General features: G+C 37.7%; 1 protein-coding gene across 1 annotated transcript in view; it reads right to left on the bottom strand.

Moving 5' to 3' along the window:
• Positions 1–13,850, bottom strand: part of LOC125771515 (G-protein coupled receptor dmsr-1) — a 75,260-nt gene extending 61,410 nt beyond the window's left edge. Inside the window, exon 1 of the mRNA XM_049442202.1 lies at positions 12,665–13,850. The gene's annotated coding sequence lies outside the window, so the exon portion shown is untranslated. The remainder of the gene's footprint in view (positions 1–12,664) is intronic.
• Between the last annotated feature and the right edge of the window lie 1,299 nt (positions 13,851–15,149).

The following is a 15,149-nucleotide window of genomic DNA, read 5'->3' as shown; positions in this document are numbered from 1 at the left end:
AGAACATTGTGACCTGCATTGTATGTTCTGTACTTTTTCTTACTTGCTCTCGGGAAAGTGTAGTAGCGCAAGCTATTCTTAATAGGAAATTGCAACGCAAAATGCCTTCCCAGGCATTCTTAATTTCTGCGCGTAAAGCCGTTTTCAATTTAGTTTTACCCCTTTAAAAAATTTAATCGAAAAGAATGAATTTAAGAAGAATAAAAGAATGATAACTTAATAACACTTAATAATGACATTTGTTGGTCATTTATTGATCCAATTAAGGAATAGGTATTGAAGGAAAGGGAAAGTTTTCCCATTCACACTGTACCATTTGATAAGGTACCGTTCTATAGACTTGAAGCGAAACATACGGAACATAATCAATGGTTTGAAGCTAGGGAAAAGTCCTTTTTTCAGGCTGCTTCATCCAAAACTCTAGTGAAACTTATCGAATATCGCTTTTCCCAAAAACTCCACAAAACGTCAATCGCGTACGATCGAAACTGTTTGTTTGTCCGAACAATCAACCATCGTCTAACCGACATGGTGACATGCGTGTGGGAATGGGTTGCCTTTTCTTTCGAAATCTTCCCCTTTTGCTTACCATAAGGAAGCTTCTCGAATCGGGGAGAAGGTTATCTTTTTTTTTTATGATGAAGAATTTCGGTCAGCAATTTAACCACCAGCTTACCACCACCCCAAAAACCCTTGCGCGTCGAACGCAATTCCCAGAATCGGGCGGAAAAACCCCCAAAACGAGATCTGATAAAACTTTTAACCCAAAAACCACAATACAAACGGGGAAGAAAGAGCTTTAGAACGAGTTCCATGCATGTGGATTTAGGTGCGGTTTCCGAACGGATGAAGACATTAAAGATTGCTCTACACAGCTCCCGAGAACTGCCACACGCGATGATGATGTACGCACGCAAAACCCCATCGCTACCAGCAAGATTCCAGCTTGCTAGCGAAAACTTCACAAAAACTTGTGCCGAAAAAGAGTGTGCAGAGAAACGTCTCGGACTGACTCCGAAGAACCACGAACTTTTAGGCAATTGTGCAAGGGATGGGAAGTGATGTCCGTAGAAAGTGAATCGGAAAAACTTACTATCACGTACTACCGATGCATAAAACATTACGCGAACAAGGATGGAAATGGTAAGGAAAAAAGTTTTATTTCTACTAAATTTCTCTCTCTCTCCCTCTCTGTGCTCGGGTTGGAAATGGGTGAAGTAATAGTAATCAAAATGCTGTCGTGTAGTTAGTTACACATAAAAACGGCACAAAGCAGTCATAAACAGGTGGAATGGTAGTCGATGACGTTCTTAAAGTTGAATTTTCAAATCAAAGGTTTAGCCAAGATAGCGCTGGGAATGGCGGAAAAAAAAGTTCCCCCATTACTGAAACGATCACGAACGAACTTTCGCTTCTTAGAATTTATACATCAATCAAAATAGTTTTCTTCTCCGTACAAACCTAATTTATGTTGATGTTTAAAGATAATCAACCCAAGAGCTGGAGCGAAAAAGAACGTTCAACCCGATCAACTTTATAGTGGCAAACATGAGTGTTTTATAAATGAGATGCGAACAATGTTTTACTCTATTCTTTTTTTTTTGTTTTATAAAATGCAATGCGTTTTTTGAACAACATGAATACATTCATTTAATGAGTTGCGTGAAGCGTAAATTTGAGCACAAATACCAGCTTCAACAGCACTCCGTTTTGCGATACATTGACGTTGTGGAACGTGACTTTTAACAACACATTCCAATAAAGCTCTTGAAGATGGAATTTACAGCAAAACGGCTGTAAGATCAAACAGGTTGTATCAAGTGTTGAAGATTGATGTTCTATTACGCACCGATAGCGATTTTTATTTGTTCCAAGAAGAGAAACATAAAGGAATATCCATGCAAGAGATACGACTTTTTTTTTTGAAAACGATTGGAAGTTTATTGAAGTTACTAGAGTTCCAATATGTTGCTCCGGAATGGCGGGGTTTAGGAAGAGAATGTCTAGGTTGCACGTAGTACAATGTCTGTTTCGTTCAATAAGCCGCCTGATCTTCTCTTTCATTTTTAACCTCGTGTTTAGAAAGGGATATTGTACTAGATTTTTTAGTCAATCCTTGGGATCTTCTTTTTTTCCTTATTTTTTTCGTTATTGTGTAGACAAACAACGAAGGCCTTAACATTGAGTTGACCAGCGAATAAGGTTCGTCAGGCACAGGAACGTCAGTCATCTCATTAGAAGTATTTTCAACCTGTCCACGTGTACAGACGCGGTGTAAAGTACCTTAATAGAGATTGAGTGATGGCGTTGATGCGTCCCTAAGGTCACTAAGTCAAGGTATGAACGATTAACGAAACTTAAAAAGTGAGAAGTTTTTGAGGATTTCTTTGAGGACTTACACTTCTTGCCAATACGATGGAATGAGATCTTAACAAGTAGTTTTCATTTAAATCTATCAAAATGTTGTTTATATATTATTCAAATTACTCACTAATAAACTATCTCCTCTTATCAGTTCTGGAGCTGTATTTACCTAATGAGCGACACATTACGTGGGTTAAAGCACAATGGTCTATTTACCATTAGCATTCAAACCCTCAACAAAAACAAAAAAACCTACATCGAGACACTGTCGGAATGTTCATTTATCTTGCTTTCACACACTAATCAGTTAAGGGTGATTATATTAGGCTCCGGTGATTTAGTTACTTGATTAGCTCTGGCCCAACGATACGTACGTCAGACAAACTCTATTATGTGTTCATTTGTCGTTCACACTGTTTGCACAACCGTTGAACTCTCCCGTCCCGACGGTTCGGTTCGGCACTAGTTTGAGGCGAAGATTTATTTTTTCTTCACGCTTGGTAATGCGGGATTGCTAGTTGTGGGATAACACTCTGGATCAAAGGTATCTGTACACGTTTCTTGTGACACCTTGATCGTCGATGTTTTTGTTTTTTTTTTTTTGGTGACCTAAGGGATGTGAAAATAAGGACCGTTCTGGGAGCATGCTTGATAAATTAGTAATATTTAGGAAGCCATCTCTACTCGAGCGACACATCTTTCCGCAAGTAACCTTTTTGTAGGCAATCAACTGAAGCCGATCGGAACTGTAGGTGTACCTTCGATAGACCTTGGAAGTACCCGAATGGAGCTGCTATTTTTAGTTACCGAAACGACTGTTATTCTGATGATGTAAATAAACAAAACGTCTCAGAAATGGGACATGGTCCGAGAATCGGTTATGGGATTGTTGTCCAACATTGTTCCGATGGCTGTACCGATACTGTCACTTCCCATGTCACTGGTTGTGTGTTCCAAAAAAAAAGATAAGAAAAAACAAAAACCATGATACATCAGACACATCTCTTACGTATCCTCTTGAACGGACACTTTGTCTTTGCCGTTGTGATTCTGTACAAAAAGGTTGCAGCAATGAGTTGGGATGTTCCGGCTTAAGGATAATTTATTGCTTTTCGGACACTTTAAATATGACCACATTAAGCATACTTTAAGTGTGATCTATTAAAACAAAAACTAACCTAAAGAAATACATTTTCTTTGTTGCAAATACACACACTTTATTGTCCATTCTCCTTAGATAGTTATTTAAAAAATATGTTTTTAATTCCAAAATGCTCATTTCCACTAACGTTTATCACGTCATTTGCGGGGACAATATCACAACATATTGTGGAGCAGAATCAATTACTCTTTGCACTTTGTTACACAATGTAATTCGAAGCATTTCGATTATCTCTGACGATCCACTCAATCGTCAAATTGATTCTTTGCTGTTTTCACAGCATATATAGAACGATTATGTACACAAACAAGGAATGCAATTTATTTCGTTCAATCATGCAATCAACGTTGATAATTCTTTTCTACGCTTTACTGGTACAATAGTATCACCATCACTACATGGGGAAAGAATGTCATTTGTGGAATACATTTTTCTGGACAAAAGGTTTTTTTTTGTTGTTGCTGACCGATTTTGGATCAGGGAATATTCCTCCAGCCCTACGGAACCAGGCTAAGCGAAAGATAAAATCATAACATATTTCATGCAACTTAGGGTCGTTTGCAACACATACAAGGAAGTAATAATTTGATAAATGTGAGCAAAACAATTCTCAATGTTACCTAGAAACGGACATGCTACATTTACATGCTGTTGTTATGTCTTTATTTATCATCAGCATACATATTCGAAACAATATATCTATCTATATGCCGTTCGTAGTCGTAACTGTAACTCATCGTTACATGTAAAATAATGGAAACATGCGCGTCCATAGGTAAAGCATACCGTAATGCTTCTATTTATTTTGTGATATATTTTTTGTTATTTATTACACCCGATTGTTTATTGTTTCAGTTTATGAAACAAAAACAAGACATTCCAACAGTCATTCCATCATGATATTGGGGATATCGCCATGCCGCCATTTTAGTTTGAAAAGCAACTTAGTATTTAAATTTCTTAGTATCACCTAATCGGTTGATCAAAATCCGATACGATTGTTTGCTTCTGAATAATCCTTTAATTTGTGATACAATCACAAACACTTATCTTCATCTCCATTTCGTGCCGTACATGTCAAAACGAGCTTCAATGGGAAATACGTGAAGCATACGACTAATTGTGAGCAACTCAACGTTTGCGAGAGTATGCTTTCATCCACTCACCTCGATGGCTGTTTATAAAATCATTTTAGCCCCCCAGTAAATAAAGCGTAGGCACGGAGAAGAATTTGGAGGAAAAAAGTGCTAAGAGCAGTCGCTTTGCTTTCCCCTACACGCCGCAGGTCTCCCGAGGTCATGATTTGCTAACGAAACGTGACGAATGCTGTCAGTTTGTCGTCGAAATTTGGAATCCCTCATGAATATTGAAGTAAAACAAAAACCAAGACACAGGAAAGAAGCAACTACCAAATATCGTTTGGCACAACCTTTCACCCGCTACACAGATATGCCTGTTTTGTTTGGCATCGTGTTTTGAGTTAATGGTGTCTGCCCGTTCAATGGAATCTTCAATCAATATGAAATTTACGCGAAACGATTAAGCATCTTGCTGCGTTGGTGCTGTTCAATTGTGAGGTATGTTGACATAAGAAATAGGGCCACGCTTATCGTTTGCTTCTTAGGGTTTAGTTATTTTTAAAACTTGAGGCGGAAGTTTGTCTTTTAGAGTTTTGGCTTTCAAGTTTTGGCTTTTTTTGGAGCTTTAGTATTTCTGGTTCTATTTTTTTGTAAAATAATATAAAAATTTGGAAGCAAAATTTCTGCTAACTAAATAAAGCATCAAATCAAATTTTCATTAAAGTCATTGATTAGAAATGTAATCAAATATTGATCAAACATTAGTAATATTGCAAACAGCAACAGAAAACCCTCTCAACAATTCAACTCCAAATGCAATCACAACCAAACATCTCTACGTGGAATGTTTTTCCACAAAACGTAACACACAAAAAAAGAACAAACACTGCCAAACTCACCCAATTACGCAGCTGATAAGGTCAAGAACTTCACCACCTACAAAAAGTATCCACGAAGTAAGGGGAAACAACACAAGAGAACAAAATTGAATAATTAGATTTGTATGATGCTACGTAACAAAAATCTCTCGATTAAAGTTCGTTTCTAGCGTACAGTACGACCGGTTTGTGACCACTTTAAGACGAAGACAACCGTCGTCTAAAACTTCCACACCCCCGATGGCTTATGGCAGCTTAACCTGCCTTTCCAGTCCGAAGTACTTTCATTCGAAGCATCAATTTAAGTTGTTCGGTATCGTTTTTTTGCTTCGTGCTGCGCCGTGGTAGACGACGATCGGGAAGCAGTCGGCCAACAAGAAATCACCGCACTAAACGCAAAAGCAATTGAAGAGTTTTGTTGGAAAGTGATATCGTGCGCTACAAAACATACACACCCCAAACACTCATTTCCCGGCTAATGGTCTTAAGTTTAAGCTCAATTCAAGCTGAATTTATGCCAATGAAGTAATGCTGCAAAAACAAAACATTAGCTTCGTTTGGATTTATTTTTTAAAAGAACGTTCCAAGAAATATGATGATTAGGGAGTTGTTTGATTTTCGTTTCGTTTTGAATTTATATTTAGTAAAATGTTTTCGCTTACTTTAAATCACACAATGGACGTTATAAAATATATCTTCCTTTCTATGCTTTGCACGTGTTGAGCGAATAGAATTCTGAAAACTTGTCTTAACCGTACACCCTTCCGAAAACTGGCTCATCTATTTCCGGACTATTGTTCCTGTAGGCGTGTCCTTAAAACCCTCGTGTCGGATAATCGAGGCTAGCGGAAGCAATGTTATTAATGTTGTATTTGTTATTTTCCATTCAATTTGAGAAAACTACAACCATATCGTTACAATACAATATGACCCACTTTTCTGTCCAAACAGCACATGAAACTCCCTTTATTTACATCACTCGCAGGCTTGACTAAAAGAAGAAAAAAAACCGTGCAAAAGCTTGTTCGCATAATCTACGGACTTTTGGGAACTGGACCCACCACCAGACCAAACTATACACAAAGCAAACATCATAATCCCATCCAACTCCAGTGAATTTCCCATGCGTTTCCCTGTTCTCGGTCCTTGTTGACGTTTGGCTGAGCGATTGACGTAATTGGCGAACCAAACCGATCGACGACCAAATGTAAACCTCACTCGAGGTTTAACTAAACACAGGACTCGTGGTGAGATTCCAACACACACACACAGACACAGATGCGAGCGGGTTGATGACCAATTGTATCCTACCTCCTAAAAAAAGGGCACTGGTTCAACCAGTGCTCAGCTCGGACGGGGATTACCGATCGGCCGAAGTATTCTTCATGCTCGAATCCTTCCTAAAGCACCGCCCGACCCTGGACGCCTACCAGGGCGATTATTTGATAAAGGATACAGACTCCAAAAGTCAATATCCGGCAAATGTGGGTTTTTTGTTTTGTTGAATGGTAAAGCTTTCGTACCGGAAAATGACGAAGCTTTCCCATTTTTCACGCTCAGCTGGTGGAAAGAATGGCTTAATGGTAGAGCAGCTGGCACGATGAGTACACACCGTATGTGGTTTTTGGGCCACGTGTGGTCGTCACCCTCAGAGGTGAGTTATTGTTGAGATGTATCGATGAGAAACGAACGTACAGCAAGAAACGATAAAAGTTCATCTCACCATTGTAAAGCACTCAAGCGGCACTGTTGGCTGGGAGCTTCTGGTGGGCTTTAATCGCTAACCGATTGTTTTAGGCACGATAGAAAGTGTCTTTTTTTCAAAGGCCTTATCAATTGTTTTACCATAAAGTGGTTACTGTGAAAGGAAAGCGATTATTTACATGAAAGAAGCAATTCATTATATATCGCACGCTGTTAGAACTTAAACATAGTAAAGTATCTATTAAAGACCTACTTAAAAGATTTTACTAATTATTATTTCTAATAAAAACATCTAAAATATTGTTCTAAACAGTAGGTGTTCTCTAAAAACCGATGGTGATGAAGTTAAAGATTGTTGGAAGATTTCAAGTTCCAAGTTTTAGAGAAGTTTTAGTATGTTCAAATTTTCCGAAAGTTTATGGCTATTCTCAAGTTGATTCTAATCAATGCCAGCAGCTACTCGTCACAATTCCAGCAGATTTTTGATAGTTTCGTGTGCGACAATAAAGGACCATTTTACGCAAGTTTGTTTCGATGATTTGCCTAATGTTTCTACATGCTTTTGGGTTTTTTATTACTACTTTCTACTGTCTATTTTTACTAACGACTAATTTGTATTCTCTTCTTCAATCTGGCTGACAATATGGTAGAAGCTCGTTTTCTACGCATTTGCCGAAATTTTATGCTATGAAATCACTAAGCCATCCAATTTTAAAATCCGCTTATCTGCGAATCCTGCGAATCCGTGTATATCGGGTACTACCCGCATTTTATTGGGCTAGAGTCGCTGTACAGTTGTTTTTACAGACGTCAGATCGGAACTAAAGGTGGATCCCAGTTTTGCAACTTTAAATTGTTGCGAATAATACAGTTGTTCGTAACCCAGTCACTAAATTTAGAAATTTCCTCAGGCTATAGCCTTAGCTTTTTTTTAGGAAATTTAGCAAAATGTAATAAATTGATGTATTTTATTGCAAATTTGTTGAAATAAATTTCTTTTCACTCAAATAATGCTTCAAATAAAAAAAGAATAAAAAATAATGAAAAAATAAAAAAAAATCTATAAATTTGAAAAATTCCTAAGGCTATAGCCTTACCTTTTTTTGGGAAATTTAGCAAAATTTATAAATTGATGTATTTTAATGCGAAATGGTTAAAATAAGTTTCTTTTCACTAAAATAATGCTTTAAATAAAAAAAACTAATGATAAAATAAAACATATCCTATAAATTTGACAGTTTCTCAAGACCTTAGCTTTTTTTTGGGAATTTTAACAAAAAAAAAAAACGACAAGGCTTCCAGATAATGTTAAAAATAGAAATGATTCAGAATTATTTAAGTTTGCACAACATTACCGATATCTAAAAGCACCCAGTATTCATTCCATATCGATGTTACCATCATCTTATATTAACAAAAATATTTGATATGCTTTCACTGTGTACTCCCAAGAGTGTTAGAAAAAAATTTAAACTACTATCCCGATTATAAGATACTTGTGAGTTTTGCAAAAACTCTATCAATTGAATAGTCTTATAGAAAATACATTTGGTTATTCACAATCAGACGCAGGGTCAAATAAATTCAGTTTCAATTAGATAGTTATCGAATCAAATTACTTCTCTGCTTATAATGCATTCCGCTTTTTAGGTGATTTTTTAATGAAAAACATTATCAAAAATTAATGAAAATTTTGTTTAACAAAATTTGAAAACATTACAAATCGAATTTAACTAATTTTAATCTAACATTATGTTATGAAATCTCTCACTTCTTACATTTCAAAATACGTTTATCTGCGAATTCGCGTACAAAGGGTATCCCGGGTACTATCAATGTTACATTGAATTCAATATACATAATATTTCAAAGATTTTTGACAGAGGTGATTGTATTTGTCCTGTAGAAAGTTTCCCACAAAAAAAAGAACAATCAAAAATTTAATTATTTTTCCACGAATTCCGTACCATGTTGCTCGATCTGCTGAATATTCGTTTGATTTATGACTTCGCTTTTTATATGCAAACTTGAGTTGCACTCATTTCCGTTTTACTTCCTTGCTTGCTTATGTTTATTTACGTTCAATTGCCATACTACGATGACTGTTTAGCACACTACAAACTAGCAACATGAAGGTAACAAAAAAGTGGTTAAATTGTCTTACAACAGCTCACTCGCAAACTGCTGTTGATGTACGGGTAGGACGAAAAACCAAAGCATATGGGTCAAAACAGACCGATGTCAAAATCACGCAAAGATTGTCATTTCACAAGGACACCCACGTGACGGTTGCATACAATCGCGCAACACCCTCGGCATGGTGCACAACAATGCAAAAATCTTAAACAGTTATTCGTTGTTGTACCATTTTTCAGCCCGGGCCAGATTTTCCAGTAAGGGAGGAAGCTTTCTTCCCAGACAAAAAATAAATAAATAAAAAAAAACACAATCTTCTTCATACAATAAGTACGTAGGTAAACAATGCGCACAGCCCGTTACAGTAACAAAACCATTCACCGCATGCGAAAGCGAATATGTACAAGCTATAAAACCACCGTACCACCGTTTGACGTGGCAAAGACTAATAAACCTTAGCCAGGGCATGCTGTTTTATGCTGGTGTTTCGTCTGACCTCGTGCAGTGCAACCATCCCACCCAGGTACCACCTACACATAATGTGCCACCGTTTACTAGCGCCGGGCCGGCCACCGTTTGCGGAAGCTTTTCGATTCCTCGTACTAATAAATTCGGACCGGCATCAAGAACATGATGGAAAATGACTTTCACTGGTAACACCTACTGGCAGGAACTGTGTCGGTTTTTTCTTTCTACATCCGCCCGTTGTCTGCTCATTTCCAGATCAATGAACGTGATTGCCATGAAAAGCTTCACACATCTACCAGTTCCAGTTACGGTGAACTGCTTTTAACTGTAAACCCCGCGATCATGTGTGTTTTATTTCAAAAATGGCTTTCAATACATTTTTACTTTGGTCATCTTAAAAAAACCAAAATGTAAGGATAATGGGTGCAAATAAGTGCAAGTAAGCTTTTGTATGCAACCAGTACGCCCGTGTCATAATTACAGCTTAAAAAACGACGTGTTTTACATTTGCTAAATTAATTAAAAAGTCTGTGTGTTGTGTAAATTTGCCTACAACCTCATTTTGCTTGTACTAGCATAGAAACTAATATAGAAAAAAAACCGCCCTTTTACCATATGTTCACGACTCCAAGAGGAAAAAAGCAAACCTGGTCCTGGATTCCATTTACAAAGAGTAAATAATCGTCTAATCGCTGAATGGGACGTGTGCTTTTCGTTTCTTTCTGCTTCTGTTTCTATCGCGCTTTAACGAGTAATCTCGTGCATTCGTGTGTGATTTCATCATGCAAATGCTTCTTTTTATGCAGTGCTATTTATTTTGCTCGAAACCACTTTTAATTGGCTCTCGTGCAGTGGTGTTCGTTTTTTTTTAAATCCCACTCCACAATGGCCACAACAACCATTATGATGCATCTTAACTTCCTCACCATGCCATCCGTAATATCCGGGTTTTTGCATAATTAGCTCCACTGGGTTACATACACACAGCTAAATCATGGATATTATATTTGTTCACTCTAACGTCCAGCAATGGTTAATTAAATGTCAGCCTTTTGGAATGGTTCACATATTACAGGCCAACTCATTACGCTGCAAACTCTACTGGAATGAAGTGCTTAGGCTCGATTACCGATGACCCCAATATTAAATGTTTCTGCTACAAGTGTTATCTGTTGCTTTAGATTGTGTACATGTAATTTTTATAAAAATATTTATTTTTTTATTTTGTGCAAAACGATTTGAACAAGCAAAAAAAACAACATCAGAACGTAATACAATTTTTGAAGCTTTATAAAACCGCTACCAAGCTTTCCCCATTTTACTATCCCGTAGAGCTGCTCGAACGCAGCAGGATGGCATAATAAAATATTAACTTTTTCATCAACAGCCTTTCCCATTTCCCATTACTATCAGCGGTAAGGATTCAAACAGTGGTGTAAATATTTTAGTGATATTTAATATACTATTTATGGCAACATTACACCACCAAACAATGATTACACGTTTGTAACGGGAACAACTTTTTTTTTCAATTATATGTTTTTCATGGTAATTTTAAACAAGAAGAAATTGACAATAATAATAATGCACGCTAAGATTTCCGTAATGTAGATTTTTTATAATTTTATGTGTTAGTACAGCTCTGATGAAAATCCTTAAATATCACAAAATAGTCTAAAGTTTGCATAAAAAACAGGCAAATAATTTAAATTTAATTTGCTCTGTTTGAAAGCTTCCGTTGAAAAAAGCTTTAATTTATCATATGTTATACGTTACTGTATTATATAAAAATCTTAGTAATTTGAGATACAAAGTGTCTCTATACCTATACTTACAGATAAACTTAAATATATGGGAAAACTACTCACAATCCAGAAGTTGGTGCATTGGCCCATATGGTCCATTTCATTTGGCTTTGGTCCATGGTCCATTTGAAATTGGTTGCAAAAAGCCAATAAAAGCTTTCGCAGTTGAAATTAAATTTCAATGCCATTCCAGTCATAGAGTTTTTACATATTTTAATAAAAAATCACTATGTACATACTTGCATTTAAAATAATTATTTTGTACAAACTACTGGGCGACTCCATTAAGCTTTTTGTTCGGTGAAATTTTATTACAAACAATTATTATTCTTATGAATTTTATAATTATAATAAAAGTTTTATGACAACATTTCTATAAAGGAGTGTGTTCTGGATGTTCCCCACAAAAATAACAGAAGAATTATATTTGGATTAAATTTTAAAATGTTATCCTTTACGTCACACAAAGAATACAAACCAACGTAAAGCAATAATTTCATCACAAAATCATAATCTAAAAAACCCACTTCGCAATGTTCTACCTCTTTTGTGTCTTAATTTCTTCTCCGAATGAAACGAAAGCATGCAAACCGATCCGCCTCATTAGCAAAATAAAATAAACTTTGTTCCTTCTAAAGAAAACAACAAACACACAAAAAACATGTGTCACTTTCATTCTGAAACAGCAAGGGCGAGCTGTTTGTTTAATTAACCATCAATTAAATTGACAAAACCTTAACAAATGGTGCGTTTTGTGGCAACGACCTACAACAACAAAGCTAACCCTGTCCCTCACGTCACGTGTCCGGGGACAAAATCTCGCTAATGAGCGTGAATAAAAATGCTAAGCGAAAATTGATTAACTTAATTGCTTTCGACTGGCCGGGCTTAACAAAATGCGACTGGCAGGAAAGTAAAGCAAGAAGACATCAAACCCGCCTCTCTATCGCATATACGAAACAATTAGGTGAACGTGACACATGAGTGTAAGAATGCATGCCTAAAGCCTTCAACACCGGCACTACAGTGCCCTTTTCCCTCTGCCCCCGCACGCCCTTGACGTTTTACCTGCACTGGATGAAATTTCACTCCGTCAGCAACGTATAATGATGGCCGCCTGAGGGACCGTACCGCAGTGTACTCCAAAAATGATGAACGAGCAACGGACCACTTCGAAGCTACTTTCTTCTGGGCTGCGTATTATGCTGCTGCTGCTGCTGCTGCCGACGCGGGTCGATCAGTTGCCGTGTAAAATCGCTTCACAAACAGTTCGGTTACTTGCGCGTGATATTAAGCGTGGTGATGTTTAGCAGGGAAAACTATTCCCTGTAACTCCGGCGCAGAAGATAAGGCGCTTGTTGGCCGTAAATAATGTTTCGAGCAAACGTATGCAGTGTGCAAAATTTATTATCTCAATCTACTGGGCGCTTGGTACTTGCCACGCGGGAACAAATTGTACCCGCATGTTTTTAATATATTCAAAACAAATACACCACCATCCGAGCCCTTTTTTTGGGAGGGGGGGGGGGGGGCTTTTGTTGGAACCTTCCCTCCGAATCGGCAAACCGTTAAAACACTACCGTGTCCACCGGATCACATTCCCACCTCTTCATCCACAATGGAATGGGGATGCTGGGGGGAGTGGGAGAAGTCCCAAAATGGAGCAATCTATTTGTGATAATTTATTGCACTCGAAACACTAAACGTAATGGCTGAAAGATGAATATACCTCGCACAAAGCACAACACTAGACGAAAAATGCCCTATCAACGACACACGAACTTTTGGGTATTTTTACTAACGCGAAACCGTTCCAAAGGAACCCCTTTAAAGGTTGACCGTCTTCGAGCTTCGAGAGGTAACACTACTGGCGTTGAAATTGAATGTATCCGCACGTGAAAATGCACTGTGGCTATAGCGAGAAAAGGAATATTCCTTCCGTTGCGTACGACCAACTCCGAAAGACCGAATGAATCTAGTCGCCTGTGAGTCGTGTTATTTATCAAAACGTATATCACCGGATCGTGTCGAATCCTTTCTTTTTTTCATTCCCTATTCTCTCACGAACAAACTCTCATGCTCTCGTCTCTCGGTTGCTCTCTCTTGCTCTTTTGCAATCAAAAATCTCACACAAACTGAATCGGTTCTGCCACCGGTTGGATTGTTTATGCAAACGCCATCCACCGTGCGAATGCTTCCGTTACCACCAACGCATTCAACGTGCGCCACTAGGCGCCTCCATCACGGTAACGGTTTTTTGCACAATTTTCAAAACATCTGTTTCCGTTACCATGGATAATGCATAGTAGTGATGGTGGGTGTTTGACGAAACCATCTCTCACAGTTTTTTGCTCGAGAAAATCTCTCTCACGCTCTTGCTCATGGGTACGCTGACCGTAGAAAACAGAGACCACACGCCGCGCTGCTATACACAAACCAAAATAATAATAATTAAGAAAAAAGAAGAAGAAAAGATCAACAGATCACATCCGAAGGATAAGCGATGGAAGCAACGGGGTGGAGCAAAAAGATAAAAAAACGCCCGGTGTTTTGCCTTTGTAGAGATAGAGATGGCACGGGTAAAATGATTTCACAGTTCGACACAAACCATGCTTCCCGTCGGCTGTTTGTTTACTTTGCGCCATTCGCCAGCATCGCCTACCATGGTTGGAAACACTCGAACCCAGTACGCCGGGGGAGCTTCTTGTCGATGCAAAACCTTGTCGAAGCAACTTTTTAATGGAACAACAATAAGCCTGGGACGGTTATTACTTCGGGGCAGTTCTATTCGCGCTTACGAAACGCTTCTCTATCGCATGTACTGAAAGATGTATACAAAGTTTTGAACCCTCCCTCCTCCCCGTTGCTTCCGTGTTGCAAAGGCGAACTTTAAAACATACTAACATCAATTAACGTTAGTGGGTAATTAGGCGAAGTGAATATGACCACACACTCACAAACACACTATTCGAGCGTTTTGTTTCAATCACCGATTAAATCAGACCATCGTAATGCTAATTACTTTAAAGGTTCCTACCACGATGAGCGACACTTCTTTCGGTAAACGCGAACTGACTTGTGGTAAATAACTCATTATTTTTGCTGTTTTTTTGTTTTGTTTTGAGGAAACATCTTAAACTTGAAGATAATTTACAATCAAAAATCAAAAGTAGAACTAAAAACTAATTCCAAAAAACATTCTTTTTCTATAAAGATACGATTTCAATTGAATTGTTTACGTCTTTTGAAATTGCAAGACATTTCAAAATGCAAAACATTTCACTACCTACGCAAGTAGCGATACTTATTCTTTATAAACGATAAATAATATTCACATACAAGTTGGAGTATCTTTTCTCCGAATTATGCGTTAAATTAACATAATTACCTTCTATCCATACCTGCAATTGGTATTTAAATTATGCAAAAACCATCGCTTCCTTGGCGCTGCTATCGTATAGTAAAATTCAAAGAAAGCTAACAGTTACGGCGAATGCAAGAAATAGGCCAGTATTCATCAGTACCATTATCACTGTAACATGATAAACAGCCT

This window comes from Anopheles funestus, chromosome 3RL, assembly GCF_943734845.2.
Source record: "Anopheles funestus chromosome 3RL, idAnoFuneDA-416_04, whole genome shotgun sequence".
Lineage (NCBI taxonomy): Eukaryota > Metazoa > Arthropoda > Insecta > Diptera > Culicidae > Anopheles > Anopheles funestus.
Note: the sequence above shows the minus strand (reverse complement) of the source record. Positions and strands in the feature narration are given on the sequence as shown.